The following is a 24,594-nucleotide window of genomic DNA, read 5'->3' on the forward strand; positions in this document are numbered from 1 at the left end:
AGATTAAAAAGCGGAATCTGAATCTGAATTGCTTGCAGTGTGCAAGAGGCCTAAAACAGCTCAGAAGAGTTATTAAAGACAGGAGTTAAAGAGACACTGAAGCGAAAAAAAAAATATGATATAGTGAATTGGTTGTGTACTATGAATAATTACTAGAAGATTAGCAGCAAAGAAAATATTCTCATCTTTTTATTTTCAGGTATATAGTGTTTTTTCTAACATTGCATCATTCTATATTATGTGCAGATTACACAACACTCAGCATTCAAAATGAGTCTTTCAGAGCAGTCTGTGAAGTAATGAACTCTCCTCTGCCAGAGGAAAAGTAAACAGTTCAATTACATTTGAGATAATAAAAATCAGATAACAGCCCTCTCCAGGACTAAGACTTAGGGTGCCCATACACTCGTCAGATTGGCAGCAGATAGATAAGAAATGCATCTGATGATCTATCTGATGCGTTTTTAGAAAAATTTTTACCAGGATAGAATTCCAATAGATTTCAGTTTGAAATCTATTGAAATTCGATCTGATGGCATTTTTTTGCCATCAGATTTCCATTAAGGCCAATGCAAAATGATAAGCAATCTCATCAGATCGACCTAAATTTTCCATCCTGCCAGTTCGACAGAAATCCATCGAAATCGATCGAAATCGGCCATCGATCGGTCGATTGGCCAACCGATTTTCAATCGATCAATCGATCGATCGATCTGGATCGATCGGTCGGCCAGAAAATCGGCTCAGTGTATGGGCCCCTTTAGTGGGAGAGTTAATGGCTTGTTTACATAGAGATAACAACTGGAGTTTCTTAACTCTTCCTGTACTGGAAACAATTAGAGTGATGAATCTGATCTTAATGTTTTATTTCTTAGCTGTACTACACATACAAATCATAATATCATCATTTTTTTTTTCGCTTCAGTGTCTCTTTAAGTTTAGTGAATTGAGGCCATTTGTATTGAGGCCAATGTATCTTTTTTTCTCTCTGCAGGGAAGATTTTCCAGAGCAGGCTAGTGAACCATATTCAATATTTAGATTGCTGTGTAGTGTCTAAACTGCAAATATTAGAGAATGATGCAATGTTATAAAAAAAACACTATATAATTCAAAATAAAAATATTTGAATATTTTATTTGCTACTAAAGTTCTAGTAATTATCCGTATTACACAACCAATTCATTATATCATATTTTTTTTCGCTTCAGTGTCTCTTTAACTGTCTATCTACTGCCTCTACATTTATGTAATCTTGTTTCTTTCAACCTAACATGAATAAAATGGAGATTGTAATACTTCTGCCTTCTCTCTCTGCTCCCATTGTGACCATCATTTGGAAATTATTTGCATATCATTGGATAACATATCCTAGGTCAGAGTGGGTGCTTACCTGAATTATAAAATGCTTATTTGTTATTAGTCATCTTTAATTCAGCTCAGCTAATAATGCCGGCCGAATAATCACAAACAGAAGCTTTATATGTGATACCTGGTTGTAAGAAAATTAATGATCACTAAAATATGTTTAGCCTAGTATCGGAAAATCATTTGTGCATGTTATTGTCTGTCTGAAATAAATTCTTATGTGCCAGACGATTTCAGATATTATTGCAATTTCCTCATTTTGCCTTTGGACTTTATAAAATATTAATTTGATCAATGTAACCATACAATTTATTTGTTAACTTAACTGTTAGAGCAATTACCACAATTCAGCTAGAATGCCTTAAAGGAATACTGTAGGGGGTCGGGGGAAAATGAGTTGAACTTACCCGGGGCTTCTAATGGTCCCCCGCACACATTCTGCTTCCATGCAGCCACTCACAGATGCTCCGGCCCTGCCTCCGGTTCACTTCTGGAATTTCAGTCTGAAAACCACTGTGCCTGCGTTGCCGTGTCTTCGCTCCCGCGGATGTCACCAGGAGCGCACTTGTGCAGGCACAGACCATACTGGACCTGCGCAGTACGCTCCTGGTGACATCAGTGGGAGCGAGGACACGGCAATGCAGGCGCATTGGTTTTCAGACTTTAAAGTCTGAAATTTCAGAAGTGAACCGGAGGCGGGGCTGGAGCATCGGAGAGTGGCTGCATGGGCACAGGATGTCTGCGGGGGACCATTAGAAAGCCCGGGTAAGTTCAACTCATTTTCCCCCGACCCCCTACAGTATTCCTTTAAGGCATTCTAGCTGAATTGTGGTAATCGCTCTAACAGCTAAGTTAACAAATAAATTGTATGGTCACATTGATTAATATTAAGTTCAACTCATTTTCCCCCGACCCCCTACAGTATTCCTTTAAAGCATATCTGTAAGATTCTTTTAAAAAGTTACATATTTGCCTAATCGGAGGGAAGCCTCTGCACGATCCATAGGCTTCCTGATCCATCCACCAGCCCATTGTTGCTGTGCAGGCTCCCGCTGAACTTATCAGACAAAAGATTGTTGGATATGTTTTCATGGCCACGCTCCACCCTGTGTATGAGCACCGCGATCCTGTGCATGCACACAAGCATGGCTGCACCTTCGCACCAAACTGGAGCTGCTCATCCACAAACTCCATCCACAACTGGAGCTGCTCAACCACAAGCGACTTTGTGCTCCTGTGCAGGCACAGCCATACTTATACATGAACTTGTACAAGGAAGGGAGCGCAGTGAACAAGAGAAGGGTCCCGGATCGCGGTGGAGAGGTTGAATCTTAAATGTTTGCTTAAAACTTTCTAATCTCTTAATCCAAAAAAGGCTAAGATATACATTTAATTTCTCAATGTATGTGCATGCTAATGAGCAATTTAGCATTGTGTTGAGCAGTGTTCCTGTGGATGTCCGGCCACAATGCTGTATTATTATTATTATTATTATTATTATTATGTCTTAAAACAAACCTGAACTAAAAATAAATTGTGAGATAATTATTTGTATGTGTTTAACTAATGGTAACATAGAACAGAGTCTCATATTTGTAATTTCAGTTTAAAGAGCTTCATTTTCAAGATTGAATTCTAAACAGCAGTCATTATAGACCAGGCTTTCTCAACCAGGGTTCCTTGAGTACTCTGCAGGGGTTCCTTGGCATTTTAACCCATAGTGGTAGAAGTATAATAGAGCACTCTATAAAGGTGGTACTGTAACAAGAAGCACTAAATTGGGGGCTCAGGAGTGGCAGTGTAATGGGGGTAGTGAAATAAAAAGCCACACATACTTTTAAAGACCATGCCTCCTGCAAAATAAATGCAGGGGTGCCTTGAGATCCAAAAGCTATTTGCAGGGTTCCTCCAGGGTAGAAAGGTTGAGAAAGGCTGTTATAGACTGATATAAAATCACTTGCTTGTCAGGAAAACAGAAAGGGTCTTCTGCCATTTTCTTAGGGCCAGTACTTTTGAAGCAGTTCTTTTCAGCGCAGGAAGATTTGGGCGCAGCCGGCGCCGCCGTAGGCTGTAATAGGAATTACATCTATAGCGGTGCTCAGTGAGTAACTTCGGTGCCGCCAGAAGACGGAGCTGAAGTTACTTTTAAAACACTATAATTCTGCCTCCAGCTGTAGCTGGAAGCTGAATTATATCATTCGCCACTATCCACATGGACCTAGAGGGGGAATAGTAATTAACATCGCCAGGAACTTGTGAAGCAGCGGGATAAGCCATATACTGGCTGTATCCTGCGCCCAAGTCTCCCGGCGCCCATTTCATATGTATTCAGTACTTTATGTGTATCTCATCATGTCAGGAGAAAAGGATCACAAAGCCACAGCGAGATGAGTAAAACCGATATTCTTTTATTTAAACTCCACACAGAACAGACAATACAGCCACAGGATCAAATGGCGCGTATCAGGCTCAGAATCTGCCCTTAGTCATATGACCTCTCTGCCCTTAGTCATATGCTTGCGGATCCTTTTCTCCTGTATGTATCGTTTGGCTTGGCTGACCAGATCCTTCACCAGTGGGTATGTTGAATGGGGGTTTTAAACGTTTTGAACTTTTCTTTTTATCTCATCGCGTCACATGGAATTTAAGGGTTGTGTCAACTCATTCTTAAAGCCACATGTTCGTAGAGACTGTAAAAGTTAAACTAATTTCTCTCTAGGTCAAATAACAGTAATGTTTGTGCATAATTAGGTACTAAATCAGTGCAAAACTTTGATTGCACTGTAAAAATCCTTTTGAACTTAGAGTTAAAGAGAAGGCCATACAATTATTGAAAAAGGAATGACAGCAGGTATCAGAGAAGAAGTACTTATAGCGCAGAGATAAAAGGGGATGGGAAAAGAAGGGCAAAGGAAGAGGAAGGGGGAAGAGGAGGGCACGGAAAAGGGAAAGAGAAAGAAAAGGATCTGATTTGTTGTCAGTTAGGTCTGTTATAAAACAGATAAGCTAACAGATATTTTTGACTATTGTTTATTGTATTATCTAGCATTAAAATGGATTAATTTATTGCAATAGTTATCTTGTAAAAACCAAATAACACACAAAGATCTAAATAAATCATCAGCTTAGGAAAAAGACATACATTTAAAAGCGCTGCATGTTAAAATGGGTGCAACATGTACATAATGGTAGAATATCAGTAAATTTACCGATATTCCACTATCACTTACTCTAGCCTCTTTCTCTCATTACCCCTCCCCTACCTATGCCTAAAACTAGCTCCTTTCTTTTCCTATGTCTAACACTAACTCCTCCCCCCCCCCCCCCACCACCACCACATCTACACCTAACATTAACCTTCCCCCATAGGTATTGCTAATATTCTCTATCTCTCTCTCTCCGCCGCTTACATCCACTAAATGGTGTTTGACTATATGGTAGCCGTACACCGTAGTAAATTACCGCCGCTACATACAGTGGGATGCGAAAGTTTGTGCAACCTTTTTAATTGTCATGATTTTCCTGTATAAATCGTTGGTTGTTACGATAAAAAAATGACAATTAAATATATCATATAGGAGACGCACACAGTGATATTTGAGAAGTGAAATGAAGTTTATTGGATATACAGATAGTGTGCAATAATTGTTTAAACAACATTAGGCAGGTGCAAAAAAGAAATGAAATCAATATTTAGTAGTTCCTCCTTTTGCAGAATTTACAGCCTCTAAATGCTTCCCGTAGGTTCCAATGAGAGTCTGAATTCTGGTTGAAGATATTTTGGAACATTCTTCTTTACAAAACAACTCTAGTTCATTCAGGTTTGATGGCTTCCGAGCGTGGACATCTTTCTTTAACTCACACCACAGATTTTCAATTATTTTCAGGTCTGGGGACTGAGATGGCCATTCCAGAACATTGTACTTGTTCCTCTGCATGAATGTCTTAGTGGATTTTGAGCAGTGTTTAGAGTCGTTGTCTTGTTGAAAGATTCTCAAATATCACTGTGTGTGTCTCCTAAATAATATATTTAACTGACATTTTTTATCATAACAACCAACGATTTATACAGGAAAATCATGACAATTATCAAGATTGCCCAAACTTTCGCATCCCACTGTATATTAGCACTTATGGTATTGCTTGCACTTTACTGAACCCGGGTTCATCCATCTGTGGGCTCTAATGTTGATTTGAACTCACAGGTTGGCATGTTATATTACATATACATATATGTCTAGCATATATGATGTGATTTAGGAGTAATTGCATGAATATTTAGCAATATACTATCTAATATTATCTATTATTACATATTTGTCTATGTGGGCATGATTGTGACAGCAAGGTGATTGTGGATTTCATGATTATATTTTAATTGTTTTTTAACCATTTGAACTACAACCAGTGTCATATATATTGTATTTTTTATAATAAAGATTATTGTACTATATTTTCCAATCTACATCCTGGGTGGTGCTGTTTTTTGAGGGTCTCCTTTCCCCATACATAGTTTGTCTTTTGGACCCTAGCACACTCTATTTACATACAGGTATTGCCGACATCCTTTGACGAACATTCTCGTCCAGATAGGCTGTGCGCACTTCCGCCGGCCGTTAGCCCAGCGATTAATGAATGGGATTATAGATCAGATTCATTGATCGAAGCCCCCCGCAGAAAAACAGACAGCTTTTTCTGAGTTTAAAAAAGTTTCCTGTCCTCCTAATGCTTCCTGGAAGCATGATCAAACGCTTCCAGGACTTTTTGACTGTGGCCATCTTGTCGCCAAATAGTAAAACTACACCCACATCCATTTTTTTTAAATAAATACATTTTTTACATTCAAAATTAGCTGTTTACCTCCCACACCAAAAAATTACCCAAATAAAATTTTTAATAAAAAAAAAATTACAATTGAAAACAAAAACACATAAATAGTTAACTAAGGGTCTGAACTTTTTAAATATGCATGTCAAAGGAGTATATTAATATAATTTTTTTTTTAAATTATGGGCTTGTAAATAGTGACAGACGCAAATTGAAAAAATGCACCTTTATTTCCAAATAAAATATCGGCGCCATACTTTGTGATAGGGACATAATTTAAATGGTGTAATAAGCGGGACAAATGGGCAAATAAAATACATGGGTTTTTATGGTAGCATGTACTAATTTCAAACTATAATGGCCAAAAACTGAGAAATAATGTTTTTTTTCCATTTCTTAATATTCCTCTTAAAATGGATGTAGAATAAATTAATATTTAGCAAAATGTATCACCCAAAGAAAGCCTAATTGGTGGCGGAAAAAACAAGGTGTAAATCAATTCATTGTGATGAGTAGTGATAAAGTTATTGGCATGAATGGGAGGTAAAAGTTGCTCAGATGCAAAAAATAAACAACCCTGTGGGCTTAAGTGGTTAATAGATACTGTCAGATAACTCATGGGAAATGTGTACATTAAAAAGGGTGCTCTGAAATTTGGGCGCCCAGTAATCCCAATAGAAAAATTTTGGTATTTAATACAGATATTTTACTATTAAAGTGTAAAAATGATTGCGGATGCAGAGTGGCTTCCTCGTTCATTGATCACGCCATGTAGTGTGTTCTCGAAGGAGCAAGATTTGCAGGGTATGAGCGCTTGGTGAAGCGTGTGTTCCCTGCAGTCAACACAGCAGGGCTGCTGCGATCAGCCTGCCAGCCATGATTGGAGCTGGCAGGCTGTAATTTACAAGAAAAAAGCTAACATATGTGTACAGTTCTGCGATCTAGAGCAGTGCTGTACAGAGGACAGCCTTGTCACTTAACTGCCCCTCCTAATCGAAACCCTATCATAGGCTGTTACCTATGTATGCATCATGTAGTGTATGTAAGCAATCTAGGGCTAATTTAGGGAAGGGGGTGGTTTAATTAAAAGAAATAGTTTTTTAAAAATCATTTTTAATTAATAATATTAATACAAAAAACTGCAGCAGCAATTAGATACCTCCAAAACAAAGCCCCATTAGTGGTAAGAAAAGGGGGTAAAATTCATTTGGTTGCTAAGTTGTATGACTGAGCAATAAATTGCTAAAGGTGTGAAATTCTGAATTGTAAAAACAATGGCCTGGTCACTAGTGAGGTATAAACCCCTGATCCTTAGGAGGTTAAAAAAATATTCTATATCACAGAATATAAAAATAACAAAAGTTTACAAAGTTAAAATAAATGAAGTCAGATATTGCAAAAGTAATATTTGTATCGTTCCATTGCAGAAAAAAGTTATATGTTATTGTGCGCTCAAATTTACCCTAGGCCACCCACTTTCCCCTACTTTGTATTCGTGTCAATGGCAGTGGCAATTTTGTCCATAAGCGGCTGGCGCCCAAATTCTCTTCTTTCATGAAAAGCACATTGTGCATCAGGGATATTGTGTGCCTTGCTGAATAGAATGAAGAGGATAAGGTAAAGCTAGATCATGATCTGGATAACATGTCCTAGGTCAGATTACATGCTTGCCTGAATTATAAAATGCTAATTTGTGATTAGTTCTCTTTAATGCAACCCAGCCAAGGTTGTCAGCCAAATAAACATAAACAGAAGCTTTATATGTGATACCTGATTGTAAGAGCACCGATGAATGCTAAAATGTGTTTACTGTACTAGTGAAACATAAATTGTGCATGTTATTGTCTATTAGAGAAAAAACTATTATGTGATGGGTGATTTCAGATATTATTGCAATTTCCTCAATTTTCCTTTGAACTTTTGTTTTATGTTATTAGGATAAATGTAACCAAGTCATTTATTGGTTAACTTGGCTTTTAGAGTCCATTTCTCAGAACATATTAAAGAAAAAATTTGCCAAATTACTTAATAAAACTTCCTAGTTTCTGAATCCCAAATAGGATCAGCTATACGGCTGTGCTTAATTGCATGCTACCGATGTAGCAATTATACTATTCTTCACCATTAAATATCTGTGGGTGCTTTGTAAATAAAGCATCATTTCCAGTTCTGCTGTGCCAGCATTTCTCTTTTATCAGTTGGCGTAATAAAATATTTTCCAACCAACCCACGTTAAAATAATGTACCAATTCACTAAAATGCCTGTACTGCTTTTTTTATTTTTAAAGCTTACAAAAGGGGGACATACAGTGGCTTGCAAAAGTATTCGGCCCCCTTGAAGTTTTCCACATTTTGTCACATTACTGCCACAAACATGAATCAATTTTATTGGAATTCCACGTGAAAAACCAATACTAAGTGGTGTACACGTGAGAAGTGGAACGAAGATCATACATTATTCCAAACATTTTTTTACAAATCAATGACTGCAAAGTGGGGTGTGCGTAATTATTCAGCCCCCTGAGTCAATATTTTGTAGAACTACCTTTTGCTGCAATTACAGCTGCCAGTCTTTAAGGGTATGTCTCTACCAGCTTTGCACATCTAGAGACTGAAATCCTTGCCCATTCTTCTTTGCAAAACATCTCCACCTCAGTCAGATTAGATGGACAGCGTTTGTGAACAGCAGTTTTCAGATCTTGCCACAGATTTTCAATTGGACTTAGATCTGGACTTTGACTGAGCCATTCTAACACATGGATATGTTTTGTTTTAAACCATTTCATTGTTGCCCTGGCTTTATGTTTAGGGTCGTTGTCCTCCTGGAAGGTGAACCTCCACCCCAGTCTCAAGTCTTTTGCAGACTCCAAGAGGTTTTCTTCCAAGATTGTCCTGTATTTGGCTCCATCCATCTTCCCATCAACTTTGACCAGCTTCCCTGGCCCTGCTGAAGAGAAGCAACCACAGAGCATGATGCTGCCCCCACGATATTTGACAGTGGGGATGGTGTGTTCTAAATGATGTGCAGGGTTAGTTTTCTGCCACACATAGCATTTTGCATTTTGGCCAAAAGTTCAACTTTAGTCTTATCCGACCAGAGCACCTTCTTCCACATGTTTACTGTGTCCCCCACATGGCTTGTGGCAAACTGCAAACGGGACTTCTTATGCTTTTCTGTTAACAATGGCTTTCTTCTTGTCACTCTTCCATAAGAGCCAACTTTCTGCAGTGCACGACTAATAGTTGTCCTATGGACAGATTCCCCCACCTGAGCTGTAGATCTCTGCAGCTCGTCCAGAGTCACCATGGGCCTCTTGACTGCATCTCTGATCAGCGCTCTCCTTGTTCGGCCTGTGAGTTTAGGTGGATGGCCTTGTCTTGGTAGGTTTACAGTTGTGCTCACGCCCGTTTCTTGGGCCGTGCGGGGCGTGCCGCCGCCCGGGGCGCTATAATGGAGGGGGGAGGGGGCAGCGCGACCTCTCCCTTCCTCTCCTCTCCCGGGCCGCCCTCCGTGCTCCCCCCTCCAGACTGCAGAGTAATGCGCAGGGAGCGCTGTATACAACATACCTCCCTGCATTCCAAGCGCTGCTCTCTCGCCGCCGGTCTCTTCCTCTCTGCCTATACGATGATACACACGCTGCTTCGGAAGCAGCATGTGTATCATCGTATAGGCAGAGAGGAAGAGAACGGCGGCGAGGGAGCAGCGGCCCGGGAGAGGAGAGGAAGGGAGAGGTCGAGCTGCCCTCCCCGCGGCTCCGACTCCCCCCTCCATTATAGGGGGGCAGCTACCTCTCTAACCTATACTTGGGGGCACCTACCTAATCTTACCTACACTGGGGGGCACCTACCTAATCTAACCTACACTGGGGGGGCAGCTACCTATCTAACCTACACTGGGGGGGAGCTACCTATCTAACCTACACTGGGGGGCAGCTACCTACTCTAACCTACACTAGGGGGCAGCTACCTATCTAACCTACACTGGGGGGCAGCTACCTATCTAACCTACACTGGGGGGCAGCTACCTATCTAACCTACACTGGGGGACAGCTACCTATCTAACCTACACTGGGGGACAGCTACCTATCTAACCTATACTGGGGGGCACCTACCTAATCTAACCTATACTGGGGGGCACCTACCTAATCTAACCTACACTGGGGGGCAGCTACCTAATCGAAACCTATACTGGGGGGCACCTACCTAATCTAACATACACTGGGGGGCAGCTACCTATCTAACCTACACTGGGGGGCAGCTACCTGTCTAACCTACACTGGGGAGCAGCTACCTGTCTAACCTACACTGGGGGGCAGCTACCTATCTAATCTATACTGGGGGGCAGCTACCTATCTAATCTATACTGGGGGGCAGCTACCTAATCTAAACTACGCTGGGGGGCAACTACCTATCTAACCTACACTGGGGGGCATCTACCTAATCTAACCTACACTGGGGGGCAGCTACCTATCTAACCTACACTGGGGGGCAGCTACCTATCTAACCTACACTGGGGGGCAGCTACCTATCTAACCTACACTGGGGGGCAGCTACCTATCTAACCTACACTGGGGGGCAGCTACCTAATCTAACCTACACTGGGGGGCAGCTACCCATCTAGCCTATACTGGGGGCACTTATCTAACCTGTATTGGGGGCACCTACCTAGCTAGCCTATACAGGTGGCAACTATACTGGCTACCTATATTGCAGGCACCTACCTAAATAACCTATACTGGGGGCACCTACCTATCTAACCTATGCTGGGGGCAACTATTCTGGCTACCTATATTAGAGGCACCCACCTAGCTAACCTGTACTGGGGCACCTACCTATCTAACTTATACCGGGGGCGCCTGCCTATCTAACCTATACTGGGGGCAACTATACTGGCTACCTATACTGGAGGCACTTCATAGATCAGAAAAAGGGGTAACAACCTTCTGCAATCCAGCAGTTCCCTAAAATGTTCTGAATTTTCTGATACAGAATACCAATCACCCCAAAACCCAGTTCTAGCAATGCCAACTCCCACACCGTCCGTGCCCACTCCCATCCCTCGACTACATGGTAGACTAGCCTTTACACTAATCCAAATACTAAACCATGAACACAAGGGGTGCAAAGATAGGATGAACATTGCTGCTGAAGGGGGATTTTCATTTGTCTTTTGTCTTTTGGGATCTGCAGAGTGTGGATTTAAAACTGCAACTGTGACAGTATGATGCAAAAAAAAAAAGCTATATAACTGAAAATGAAATATGAGACTCTGTTCATTGCTACTAATGTTGTATTCATTATCCGTACTACACATACAATTCATATATATTCAAATATAATAAATTTTGTGTTTTTTTTGCTTCAAGCTCAGGAAAGCTCTGCTAGTGACTTGGGAACCTTGCTGGTGAGTTAAGACAGCATTATTTGTCGTGTTACCACCAGCTTATTTAATGGACATTCTCTACAGGGCTGATTCAACTTCCTGTCAAATCTAGAATGAGACTCTGAACTCACAGCAGTAATACAAATCTTACAATGGTTGTAACCAATCACAAGGAAAGAAAGAAAAATCAGTTCCTTTCTAAAGGTATACTAATAATTATGACTTACATGCAAATTCAATGTAATTTGTATGCAGCTTGCAATTAAGCCAATCAAATGCACTCCCTGCTAATTTTGATTGGTCTAGATCTAGGCTGAATATAATTTGCATTTGCATTGCATCCAGGCTGTAATTATTAGTATCTCATTTACCACTTTAACTCAATCAGTTTTAGCCTAATGCACTTAAAGTAAACATGTAATATTACCCCCTTCCACCTTCCCAAATAAATACATACATAAATAAAATGTTAAATACTTTCCAAAGTAGAGGGTAGCCTTTTTGTGGTCCAGAGGTTTCCATGTCTTTCTCAATCCCACCGCTGCTGGCTGGGACGCTCTTCTAGTTAAGATTGAGCTAAATTTTGCAAAATAATTATTTGCAATTACAGCCATAAGTAATAACGATTTGGAAATTCAATTGATTTTGTGTAATCCATTTGTAATTACTTGTAAATGTTCATGTTATTTGGCTTGGTCAATAATCCACATACCGGCTATTGTCACCAAAATTGAACAGTGGGAATAAGTAAAAAAAAAAAATTCAAAAAGACTTTGTAGTTTTTGAGAAAATGAATGTTAAAAATGCAAAGGAAAAAATGTTTTTTAAACACAGAAAAAATAACAATTTAAAAAAACATTTTGTTCTTAGCATTTTCAAAATCGATTATCTCAAAAACTACAAGTTATTTTGTGACGTATACCCACTATTCCCCTTAACATACGCAGCAATTCGGGTGACAATAGCATGTATGGGGGCTTTGCTATTAACCTCTAAAGTCAGCACAAAAGTACATGACAATTCTGCAAAATTGAGAAATGAAGGGTCCTGACTATGTTTACATACAAAATGCATTACGATTAATTATGATTTTGCAAAATGTGTGCTCATCACTACTATGCATGCAGCAGCAGTGGGCTCCTAGATGGAAGCCTCTGGACCAATTTTTTTTCTCTGACATTACAGGTTTGCTTTAAGCCGCAATGAGCATAGGCAATGTGTAGCAATGCAGAAATACAATCCTTTGTGTCTTTTTTTATGAAGAAGCTCTGGCAAGTGATTGCACATTGCCCATTTATTATCTTTTCACAAACCACTGCTGTGGTCTCGTATGCCCCAGGGATTGCTGGAACAATCTCAAGCAAAGAGAAGTTTATATTGGTTTGTAACTGAGTAGTTTGCATAGAAGATCTTTCATTACACTGTGCTGTAACTTCGAAAACTGTACACAAATGAAAAGATTTTCAAATTGTAGTTATGCTGCTATTACAAAGTGATTACATTTTCTTATATCATTTATTTTATTTTAAAAACTAATGCTTAATCATTAAAATATATACTTGAAATTATTCTTTTTTTCACTTTGGAAGCATCAGCATATTTTACTTGTGACTTACAGTATTTTTTTTTTATTTTGTTTACTAAAATGTAAACATTTCTTACAGAGTGTATTTGTGAATAAGAGAGATAAATAAATTAAAAAAAATAATTTGTTTATTTTAATATTGAGGCTGTGCTATTATTTATTGCTGCAAAACCTGCGGATGTAAAAAAAAAAAATACTACATTTAGGCTATTGTGTATGTTCAAATGCAAATATTAGCAGAAACTTGTATGGATGTCATGCGTTGCCCTATATTGTCAGAACCCATTTTTATAGGGAGTAGATTAAGTGAACTTAATGAAAAAAAAATACAAGAAAAGGACACTGGGGCCAAATAATGTGTAATAGGGATTAGTGATGAGGAAAGAAAGTTCTCAAGGAACAACACCTTTGACCCTTTGACGCTCTATAATCTGGCTTCAAGAAGCACGGTAGCTACAAACCGAGGCATAACTAGAAATCCTCAGGCCCCTCTGTAAAATTTTGGATTGGGCCCCCCTTCAGGCCCGCTCAGGGTTATTTTTGGACTGCAGCATGAGGGGAGAGCATCGGACATCGGCTAGGAGGGGAGGGGCAGTCCCCCGCTCACCTCCGGCTCTCCCCTCTGCGCTCCCCTCCAGCATCTATCACTGGCAGCAGGCGGGCGAGCAGGACACATATCTCCATCCACCGCGGAGTCTCCGATCTCTAAGGGCTTCACGCTACTTCCTGTTTAAACAGGTCCAATGCTCTGCCCTCATGCTGCGACCCCTGCGGCCTCCCAAAAATAAAAGGCCATGAGTGGGCCCCTCCCCCCCCCCCACGGGTGCAGGGGTTGCATCCACTATTGTTACGCCTCTAGTTACAAAATAGCTCATCCAAATCGGCAATGACCTGCTCATGGCGAGAGACAGGTGAATTTTACATCCTGATACTGCTTGATCTATCATTCGCTTTTGATACTGAAGTAATCATGGAAGGTTGCTTAACCACTTCAGCAGCACAGGGTTTTTGCTTAAAAACCAGAGCAATTTTCACATTTCAGCGCTCCTCCTATTCATTCACCAATAACTTTATTGCTACTCATCAGATGTAAATGATCTATATCTTGTTTTTTTTTTGCCACAAATTATGCTTTGTGAGGGTGAGATTTGCTTTTAGTAATTATGTTATTATCTGTGCATTTTAAAGGGAAAAATGAGAAAAAAAAGAAAAAATACACTATTTCTCCATTTCCATCCACTATAGTTTTCAAATAAACAATGTTACCATAGGTAAAACCCACACATTGTATTTGCTAATTTGTCCTGGTTATCTCAACATTTAAATAATGTTCCTAGTACAATGTATGGCGATAATATATTCGTTTCTGGTTTGTGTTTTTTGTTTTCTCATTGTACTCTATCAGTAATTAAAAGCCCTTATCTTCATGATTAACAGTAATGCACTCTCATGGCATACATATTTTAAAAGCTAAGTCCTTAGGGTAACTGCATTTTCTTTTCAATGCTGTCACTTTTGTTTTTTTTACAAGTATTTATTTAGGGGTATAGAGTACATGAAAATAACAGTTTTATTGCTTTTCATTCAGTTTTCCAGTAAAAAAAATCACATGACTTAGCCCTCAGTTGTCAAACAACACAAAATCTATTCTCTCACTTGTCACGGTTAAAATGATACCCTATATACATAATCAGATAGCTTATTGGGCATACAACACACTTTTTACCACAAGTACGCCTATCTACTCCCCTGAGCTTCAGATGAAGTTTTGTGGGGAGTAGATAAGCGTAGCAAGGGATTCAAAGTGGTTAACAGGCTGCAAGAGTATTGTAGCAGTGAGGGTTCAGTCCTCCAGTAGTTTGCCTCCTTCTTGGCTTGCAGAACACAAAAGAAAGCCTTTGGGCCTTTCCCAGTCCAACCCTGTACCACTAAAATATGGTGTGTGCCCCAGGGTTTGATACTATCTCCTTTGCTGTTCACCATATACATGCTGCCACTTGGAAAAATCACCCAAAAACATGGTCTGACACACCACTACTATGGTGGTTTATCATTCAAACCTGACATGACAGACCCCATTTAAAAAAATAAACACATGCTTAGCTGACCTTCATGAGTGGATGTATGACAACTGGCTGAAATTTAAATGCTGACTGAGCAAAACTAAGGTTCTTGTCATCAAAGGTCAGCTCTTAGCTCCGAAACAGCTTCAGACTCAGTCTGTATCTCTGATGTAGAGTAGTAAGGCCTTATTAGCTCAAACTCTGCACACAGCTTGGATATACTGATTGATGGTGAATTAAACTTCAGCGCCCTTTCACACTGGCACTAGGGGTGTATCAAAATTGCAGCACTGCTACTGCAGCCTAATGTATCCCTATGGGGAAGTTCACACTCCCCACATTGCGGTACGCTGTGCCAGACGTGCCCCATCTAATGCTAGCGCAAAACTACATTACCCACCGGCGACCTGGAGCAATCTGCGGAGTCATGTTAGTCTATGGCGACGTGGGGACTTTAAAAATGTTGACGTAGTGGCGCGCATGCGCGGAAGCGTATTTTTACGATACGCTTCTGTGCACTCCTGCATTCCCAAAACAAGAAGTGACCTCATGTGGGTGCCACTTCCTGCTTGGCTGGTGGCATACTAACGCGGTGTTCCCTGGAGGCCTGCTTTTGACTAACGCTGGTTTGCAGTGTGAAACCAGCCTCAGGAATCACATTTCAGCTGTTGTGAAACATTTATTTTTATACCGAAGGAATCCTGCAAAAATTAAGCACCTCATACCATCAAAGCATTTTCCAACCCTAGTTCAAGCCTTAATAAAATTATGGCTGGACTATTGCAATACCATCTATGCAGGGCTTCCAAATAAAGAACTTCCCTGCCTACAGCTAGTACACAATGCTGCAGCAAGGCTGTTAATAAGCCATCCCCTACTATTGCCACATAACACTAATCCACTTGTTACCCCTAAAATGGTTATTATTGAGTTAAGCCACCTCTTCTTTTTTCATTTTAGCTGTTTTATAACTCAGTTTTATATACAGCTGCCTGTCTCTTACGCCCTTCTCTTTGTGCTTCTAACCCTGTCTGTGGTCTTTCATTGCCTACCCACATCTAATACCAGTGTTTTTCCTTATAGAGTGACCGCGTCCAGCACATCCTGGACATCTGATTGGAGTCGGGTTTGTGAATCTCCACGTGCTTTAAGCGAGTGGCTGCCACCTCTGCAACCTACCTTTGTGAGTACCTTTCTCCTTCTCCGCACATTACTGTATTTTTTTTGACATATTGTGCCATTTTGGCTCCTGTTGTGTCTGTGCTTCCTTTTTAAAGTATCCCCCCTCTCCTTGTGCTTATAGTCATAAGTAACTATAATAAATTCAATCAAATGTAGTGAAATACTTTGTTTGTGAGGCTTAGCAATGTTTACATAAAAGTATAGGAAAGAAAATACTTCTCAAGCACAGATATGAAAGCAAAGGAGAAATACAATATTTAGGCCACTACTTAGTGTAACCGTTAGTTTCCTCATACATTGCCAGTTGACTTCAGTGCTTTTGGTAAAAATTGGTTTACTTTTCTTATGCCCATATTTATATTTTTTAAATAATTTTATTGAAATAAATTTTTTCTTTTAAGAAAATACAAATAAATCAAAGAGTACAATATTGGTCAATGTCCATCTAAGGAAGACAATTCACTCTTCAAACTTTGCTAGTCTGTGAGACGTTGAAAGCTAAGGTTAACAACAATCTCAAATAATAGACAGAAATTTGCTCTTGAAGGCGTCTCCATTTAAATATTCTTGTATCACACATATACTACATTCAGAGATTGATCTCGAGGCATAGATGAAGTTGATTCTAATATCTAGTTTTCATATAAGTATCAGTTAGTTATTACCATTCTTCTGTTGACGTTTTGAGGAATAACAGAGAGTATAATACTCATTAATAAAAACAGAAATGAGAACTAATAAGGATACTACGAAGGATTGTGAGGTCCAAATGGACTGTGGTCTTCATTTATTGTGTAATAACCTTAGGCTGTTTGGGCAGGCACCAATGCCGGAGGTATGCACATCTGTCTGTTACACCACTACTGTTCTAGAAGTCTCTTAAAATCGTCTGATTCTCTATGTAATGTCCAAAAGGTCAAGATTGTTAAAAACTTCTCTGAGCGGCCTTGTACAGACATGACCATATTCTCCATATCTTTTATATGTTCTAGTTCTCGGAACAACTCTTTCATGGTTTGGACACAAGATGTCCCCCAGTTACGAGCCATAATTGCCTTAGCTGCATTTAGGATATGCCTCACCACTGAGCCCTTGTAGAAGTTCATACTCCAGTTAAGGTGCAGCAAAAAGAACTGTGGGTTAAATTTTACTTCTTTAGCAGTCCTTTCTTTTATCAAGCTTTCTACTGTTTGCCAAAAGGGTTTCATCAGTGGGCACCCCCAGAAACACATGTAGCAGTGAGCCCTTAGTGTATTGGCATCTCCAGAATGTGAGTTCAAAACTCCACTTTTCCGACAAGCATATGCTCTATCTTAGACCATGCACCCTTCAACCTCGCATCTAGTTTTTTTTTTTTTTTTTAGTTTCAAAGGATTTTATTGAAGATTTAACATGTAGTATGACAGGTTGTGCATTTTGGTTTCGTCCCAACGGGACTCAATTCACAATATTAAGCTGGTACAAAGATTGAACAAGTTTGACATGACCATTTCAGTGGTATCAAGTGAACAGAATCACACGTATAGGTAAATAGGTGACCATAGCGATCTGATGGTATGTTATTAAACAGTTATAACAGATTGTCTCAAGCTTTGGGTATCTGCTAGTGATAGCCAAGGCTGCCAGGTATTTATAAATGGGATGGTTGAATCATTCACAATAGCATTAAGTCTTTCGTTAATCATTATTTCATTGATGATGCCTTTAGTTTGGGTTAAAGAGAGGTTTGGTTGAAGCCATTGTCTGGCTAAGTGAATTCTGGCGGCCTTGGCTATGTGTTGAGCGAGCCTGTAATGTCGGTACTTCCAGCCCACAGGTTTATGTCCCAATAGCAAGAGGAATGGGTCAGGGGGGAGGGATTTCTCCAGGACCGTGTCAATGAGGGCCGATACCTGGTCCCAGTAATCACGTGCCACTGGACAATACCACCATGTGTGGGCTAAGGTGCCGATTCTACCGCAGTTTCTAAAACATTGGCTCGATTTAGAAGAATCATATTGGTGGACTCTCTCAGGGACCTGGTAGGTTCGATGGAGAATTTTGATATTAGTTTCTATGTGTGAATAAAACCCACTTCCTTTAAATAGGGTCAAGCAGCATTTTGACCATTCTTTTAAGGAAAGGGTTGAGTGCAAGTCAGATTCCCATTTTACCATAGATGGTAGCTTGGAGGGTATAAGAGGTTGGGAAAGGATTGAGTATAAGTGGGAGATTAACCCTCCTTCCAAAGGTTTGTGTAGGCACCAGAGTTCAAAAGTGGTTCTGGGGGGGTCTCCCGTTGTTGGTGCAGGGAGTGATTTTATGAAGTGGTAAATTTGAATCGCTGAGAAGAGCTCCGAGTGTGGGAATTTGATTTTTGATTGAAATTGGGTCCAATTTGGACATTTGTCGTCTGTCAGGAAGTGTTTGAGGAGAAGTAGTCCTTTGTCTTTCCACCAGCGGAACGAATTTTTGTCAAGTCCTGGGGGGAAATCGGGGTTACCAAATAGAGGGGTTAGCTGTGGGAGTACTGATTGTAAATGCTTAGTTTTCTTAAGTTTATTCCACAATGTTAATGAGTGGATAGATATGGGTGAAGCGTCTCTAAAGTTGGTTGGGAGCCTCTTGGTTGACCACATGAGGGCTGATAGGGAATAGGGTGCCAATAGGCTATTCTCTATTTGGGTCCAGAGTGGTGGGTTATGTTCAGAAAAGAGTTGAGATAGTTGGGCGAGTTGCGAGGCTCTATAATAATTGTATAGGTCGGGGACCCCTAGACCTCCCCTAGTTCTATTCCAGCCCATTAATTTCCGCGAGATCCTACTCTTTCTATTATTCCATATAAACTTAAATATGGATGATTGGAGTTCTTTCAAAGAGTTTTGGGAGATGAATATTGGTAAGGAGCGAAACAAGTAGAGAATTTTTGGTAGTAGGGTCATACGCACTGCGTGTATGCGTCCCGTCCATGATAAAGTCGGGGATACCCACTTATTCAGGTCCATTTTGAGGGTGTTTATCATTGGTTTTATGTTGAGGTCGAAAAGTTCGGGGGGACTGGAGGAGATCTTTATCCCCAAATATGTAAGATATTTTGTTTGTAGTTTAACCCCCAGGGCAGATGCTAAGTAGGAAGCTGATTCTAGAGGGAGATTAATTGGGAGCACTTCTGTTTTGGTGATATTGAGTTGTAGGCCTGACAGTTGACCAAAGTGTTTAACAAGGGTGAGTAGATTGGGTAATGAAGTGTGCGGGGAAGTGAGAGTTAGGAGCAGATCGTCAGCAAATAAGTTCGTTTTATACTCATGCTTGTCTATTTTGATTCCTTGGATGTCAGGGGAGTTGCGAATTTTTTCAGCCAAGGGCTCTATTACTAGGGCAAAAATGGCGGGAGATAGGGGGCAGCCCTGTCGCGTGCCCCTCTGGATCCGCACCATTTCAGGAGAACTGGTGGGCAGCTTCAAAGTGTCGCATCTAGTTTTACTGCTTACTATATAACCTGATCACGCACTGCCTGTATATATACTGTATACTTGTTTCCACCCCATTCCTTTAGATTTTAAGCTCGCAAGGGCAGGGCTCTCTCACCCTTTTGTGTCTTTGAATGTTATCCATTTAATAGCTTGCATTATTCATCATGTTACGTCTGCTATTGTAATCACAACTTCTGTATTTTGCACCAGTGTCCATATTTGCTGTATATCATTGTCTGTATCATTATGTATCCCTTGTTTGTTTTCCTACTTTGTACAGCGCCACAGAATATGTTGGCACTTTATAAATAAATAATAATAATGTGGGGTTTCTGTTAGCGAAGATTTGGTCAGCCATCTTAAAATTCTGAATTGTTAATGACTGGAAGAAAAGGAGGTGGTCATGGCAAGATGTCCTTGAGTTGAGGCGAACATTTGCAATATATTTTAACAAATAATCTCAATTGTACAAAAAATTTGAAATTTTTATAAAAATTATAGCAAAACAAAAATGGCGATATTCGTCCATCACTAGCCACCAGACAATGCAAAGTAAAATATGGTGCATTTGCTTTCTGGGTATGAGTAAGTCAGAACTACAAGCAATCCGAGAGTGTGTACCAGGGAAATGATAAATAATTACCCAAGATCTGAATCGGGCTATATGCTACTGGGGGGGAGATGTAACAAATCATGTATAGCACTCCTGATGAAGCCCTTAGGGGTGAAACATGTTGAACAATAGGGTGGTTGAGACACTGTACATACATATGAGCAACTCTTTTTGTTATTTTAGGTGCATCTCCTGCTCCAGTTTATTTGAGATATATTACTGGCTGTGGGGGACACTAACCATATAACACTGTGCAACCCAGTGACTTTACAATCAGCACGGTGTCCTCCGATTCCCCCGCTGTATACAGACTGTATATACGCTGTGTGGAGGACCTAACACCCTCCTCCCTACACCGATACAATACTTGGTAGAACAATGGTGAATAACAGCTGTTTAATCAAGGCATGTTGTTTTAATTAATAAAGTTACTCATACTTTTATTTTACCTTATAGGGTCTTGTCCATTTAGACCTTGTGCACTATACAGGTGGAAAAAACAACGTTTTGTAAAAAATAATACCTTTTAATGGCTAACTGATAGAGTTAAATGATGCTTCATTTAACTCTATCAGCCATTAAAAGGTATTTTTTACAAAACGTTGTTTTTCTACCTATATCATTTGTTTGACTAACACGGTACAGAAACTTTTTTGACCTTGTGCATTTAATTAGTAAGTCAGGGAATTTGTGTTTGTTTTTAACAATAAAAAAAATCTTTTTTTTTTCTAGTATTTCCTGATTACATTTATCTTTCCTGTTTGCAAAACGCACAGAAATGTCCTCCCTATCCTGATATTGATTCCCTTGCTTTCATATCTCACATTTTTCCCTGGGTTCGCTTGTATTCAGGTGCTGTTGCTAGTATGAGTGAAATAGTAAAATATGTATCCTTCTAAAAAAGTTAACTGTTCTAATTATATTCAGCCTCAGAAAAATGTGTTATTAACAAGATTTATGTAATCCTTTTAGGGAAATTAATTTATGAACCAGCAATAGGAAAGCAGTAATTGAATGCTTAAGAATTCTTACTTTATGAAAGTGCTATTTCATTTTGAAATGATTAAGTATTTAATATAGTCAGTGTACATTATTTTAAAGGTGGTCCGTCTTAATCACGCGTTAATGCATTTCTGACATTTTGAAGCTTGCTTTGCTACAAAGAACTGGAGAACTGTGCTTGTTCCGGCTGACTGGTGGCAGGATGATTTTGAAAATAACAAAAAAATCTATTAAGTTTGAATGCACTGTGTGGGTGTCAGAAGGTTTAAGTGGCGAGTCAGGCCACCCCAAGAGCCAAATTAAATAATGCCAAGGCTAACTATGTGTCAGTGGAATATTTCAAACAATCTGAATACTCTTTTAAAGGGTAACTCCATGTTTGTTTGCTTTTTTAAAAAATAGGTATTACATATCAGAACTACTCAATTTTGTAATTTAACTTTAACTTTCCATTGGAAAGGTGAATAGCACCCTCGCCTTAAAACTCTGGGTCAAAGCAGGTGGTTTTGACGCACGGAGTTCACCACTGGGCACCAAAACCAGGCACTCGATAGCAGCAATGTTAAGCTGCACGGGGTGCATAAGGGTAATTAGGGGCTCCGGTGTTTGCCGGTAGTGTTGGGCGAACATCTAGATGTTCGGGTTCGGGCCGAACAGGCCGAACATGGCCGCGATGTTTGGGTGTTCGAGCCGAACTCCGAACATAATGGAAGTCAATGGGGACCCGAACTTTCGTGCTTTGTAAAGCCTCCTTACATGCTACATACCCCAAATTTACAGGGTATGTGCACCTTGGGAGTGGGAACAAGAGTAAAAAATTTTTTAGCAAAAAGAGCTTATAGTTTTTGAGAAAATCGATTTTAAAGTTTCAAAGGGAAAACTGTCTTTTAAATGCGGGAAATGTCTGTTTTCTTTGCACAGGTAACATGCTTTTTGTCGGCATGCAGTCATAAATGTAATACAGATGAGAGGTTCCAGGAAAAGGGACCGGTAACGCTAACCCAGCAGCAGCACACGTGATGGAACAGGAGGAGGGCGGCGCAGGAGGAGAAGGCCACGCTTTGAGACACAACAACCCAGGCCTTGCATGAGGACAAGAAGCGTGCGGATAGCAATTTGCTTTTTGTCGGCATGCAGTCATAAATGTAATACAGATGAGAGGTTCCAGGAAAAGGGACCGGTAACGCTAACCCAGCAGCAGCACACGTGATGGAACAGGAGGAGGGCGGCGCAGGAGGAGAAGGCCACGCTTTGAGACACAACAACCCAGGCCTTGCATGAGGACAAGAAGCGTGCGGATAGCAATTTGCTTTTTGTCGGCATGCAGTCATAAAAGTAATACAGATGAGAGGTTCCAGGAAAAGGGACCGGTAATGCTAACCCAGCAGCAGCACACGTGATGGAACAGGAGGAGGGCGGCGCAGGAGGAGAAGGCCACGCTTTGAGACACAACAACCCAGGCCTTGCATGAGGACAAGAGGTGTGCGGATAGCAATTTGCTTTTTGTCGGCATGCAGTCATAAATGTAATACAGATGAGAGGTGTAATGATTGCTGCTGCAGCAGGTGTTGCTGGAAGTAGTAGTGCTGCAGCTCAGGCAGTTCTGATGTCTTTCCATGCAAGCTGCATAGCTTTGTCTGTCTTTCCCTGCTGTCAGCTTGTGACTGATTATCATTCACCTGTGTGGGAATCTGCATGTCTGCTCCCATTGGATGACCTCAGTATAAAGATCTGCTTCCTGCAGGGTTTCCTTGGGTTTTCATAGCTTCAGTTTAAGCCTGTCTTGCTGTCGCTTCAGCCCTCGATCGTGTTTCTTGTTCTAAAGATACTTTGCTGGTCTTTGCATCATATATTGGTTCATTGCCAATATATATGCATACCAGCACGTTTATTATTTTCCTTGTATTTGTGTTACGTTGATACATCAGTGTCGCTGATGTATACGTACACGAACTGTTTATATCCTGTGTGCAGTTAGTCAGCTTTCCAGCACGTTTTGGTAGGTTGCGCGTACAGTGACCACCCGTGCTGAGGTAGTTACCCTGCTCCTGGTTCTGTTTGTGGATTGCGTTCATCTCTGCGAAGAGATAACGAATCCTTCTGAATCCTGTCCTGTTACTGTTTGTGGATTGCGTTCATCTCTGCGAGGAGATAACGAATCCTTCTGAATCCTGTCCTGTTACCATTTGTGGATTGCGTTCATCTCTGCGAAGAGATAACGAATCCTTCTGAATCCTGTTCTGTTACTGTTTGTGGATTGCGTTCATCTCTGCGAAGAGATAGCGAATCCTTCTGAGTCCTGTTCCCTGTATTACTCCAGTCCTAGTCAGCGTTCCTGCTTATGTCATATATCGGTTCATTGCCGATATATACATATGTTAGTCAGACGTTACAAATAGTTTCATTGATAGCTGTAATTGTAATACGCTAGGAAAACATACTTATTGTATATTTGTCTGTGTTACGTTCATCTATCTTGATCCTGCTATTTCCTGACTATCCTGTCCTGTCTTTGTGAGGCACGCCATCGCTGCAATCGCATTGGCTGCCTCATTCCAGTCTGTCTTGTTTTGGACGCTTGCTGTCGCTAAGTAGCCGCTAGCTAGCAAGCGTTCATTCTGTCTACCTGTCCTGATCTCCTCAGTTCTGGTTTATGCGCTCAGCGCGACTTTGCGCTGAGACGTTATAACGAAAGCATTGTTTGTGGCTGTCAGATCTGCACCGGCTCTGTGCGCCACAATCTCCTATTGGAGTCAGTCCTCCCCTCCACTATACTAGGGATAGCCTGTTTCCTTGTGCTAGTGTGTGTACCTTCTCCACGTCAGCTCATGCGTTGCATGCTGACTGTGGAGAATACACCACCAAGCCTAACAAGAGGTTCCAGGAAAAGGGACCGGTAACGCTAACCCATCACAGATGTTCATTGTTCATGTTACTTGGTTGGGGTCCGGGAGTGTTGCGTAGTCGTTTCCAATCCAGGATTGATTCATTTTAATTTAAGTCAGACGGTCTGCATTTTCTGTGGAGAGGTGGATACGCCGATCTGTGACGATGCCTCTGGCAGCACTGAAACAGCGTTCCGACATAATGCTGGCTGCCGGGCAAGCCAGCACCTCTATTG

At 40.6% G+C, this 24,594-nt stretch overlaps 1 long non-coding RNA gene across 1 annotated transcript in view; it reads left to right on the forward strand.

Annotated features, from left to right (window-relative positions):
• The window catches only part of LOC137561621 (uncharacterized), a 204,204-nt gene that overhangs the window by 41,808 nt on the left and 137,802 nt on the right, over window positions 1-24,594 (forward strand). Inside the window, exon 2 of the long non-coding RNA XR_011030072.1 lies at window positions 16,308-16,407. This is a non-coding gene — a long non-coding RNA (uncharacterized lncRNA). The remainder of the gene's footprint in view (window positions 1-16,307; window positions 16,408-24,594) is intronic.

Source organism: Hyperolius riggenbachi, chromosome 3 (genome assembly GCF_040937935.1).
Source record: "Hyperolius riggenbachi isolate aHypRig1 chromosome 3, aHypRig1.pri, whole genome shotgun sequence".
NCBI lineage: Eukaryota > Metazoa > Chordata > Amphibia > Anura > Hyperoliidae > Hyperolius > Hyperolius riggenbachi.